At 45.2% G+C, this 1,249-nt stretch overlaps 1 pseudogene; it reads left to right on the top strand.

Moving 5' to 3' along the window:
• Positions 1-904: 904 nt before the first annotated feature.
• LOC124546040 lies at positions 905-1,022 on the top strand (annotated as a pseudogene).
• Positions 1,023-1,249: the final 227 nt, after the last annotated feature.

Here is a 1,249-nt window from a genome sequence, read left to right as displayed (position 1 = left end):
AATTTATCAGGGTTATTCACATGCAACGAGCTACAAGAAGAATGCTCGATTGTGCCTTGCATTTTGCAGCATGGCATAATATTTATCTGCAGTACGAAAATATGGCTCTGAGCACTATGGGACTCAACTTCTGAGGTCATTAGTCCCCTAGAACGTAGAACTAATTAAACCTAACTAACCTAAAGACATCACACACATCCATGCCCGAGGCAGGATTCGAACCTGCGACCGTAGCGGTCTCGTGGTTCCAGACTGCAGCGCCTAGAACCGCACGGCCTGTCTGCAGTACGTCCACAACTTTAAATTCACCTTAAGTTCTGTTCAAACTGAGCTTCTGTTGTTCAGTGAGGTACTTAGCTACCCATGCACGTAGTACAGTTATCAGTCTTTCATTAGTGAACCCATACCCGTAGGCATACTTGCTACATCACACTCTCTCTTCTTTAAGCTTGTTCAGCATTTTGTGATGTACCTAGAATTTTTCTTAGTTCAGATATTTTCTATGTGGTGGCCTTGTATGCCATGTGGTCCACGTCCAGACAGTTTTTATGTTTTGTGTATTAATCGTTATGGATTGAGTCTTACTAATCACAAATTTTACTAAAGCTTCTATGATTTATTTTCATTCGCGTGTCCTTATGAAATCCGTGTCTAAAAGCGTGACTGTCTACGTGTTTTTGTATTCATTTTCCAATTTTCACTTAATTTCAGGCATGAAGTGTAATCACAGTTGTGCCTTCTGCAGGAACGTTGGTCTGTGTGAAGCAAAACTGGAAAAAAGCATAAGTATTTTATAGACGGTGGTCAACACAAACCATTTCCTATTTTTTGTGTGTTTTACAAACTGTAAGGTAAGTAGTGGTGCAAAAACTGCGAGAATAATTGCTCATCGGATTATACTTCAGGCAACGGCCTTGCCGCAGTGGATACACCGGTTCCCGTCAGATCACCGAAGTTAAGCGCTGTCGGGCGTGGCCGGTACTTGAATGGGTGACCATCCGGGCCGCCACGCGCTGTTGTCATTTTTCGGGGTGCACTCAGCCTCTTGATGCCAATTGAGGAGCTACTCGACCGAATAGTAGCGGCTCCGGTCACAGAAAACCATCATAACGACCGGGAGAGCGGTGTGCTGACCACACGCCCCTCCTATTCGCATCCTCAACTGAGAATGACACGGCGCTCGGATGGTCCCGATGGGCCACTTTTGGCCTGCAGACGGAGTGGATTATGCTTCGCCATGATTGTGGCA

The sequence above is a fragment of the Schistocerca americana genome, chromosome 8 (assembly GCF_021461395.2).
Source record: "Schistocerca americana isolate TAMUIC-IGC-003095 chromosome 8, iqSchAmer2.1, whole genome shotgun sequence".
Taxonomy (NCBI): Eukaryota; Metazoa; Arthropoda; class Insecta; order Orthoptera; family Acrididae; genus Schistocerca; species Schistocerca americana.
This window is presented reverse-complemented; position numbering and strand designations above follow the sequence as displayed.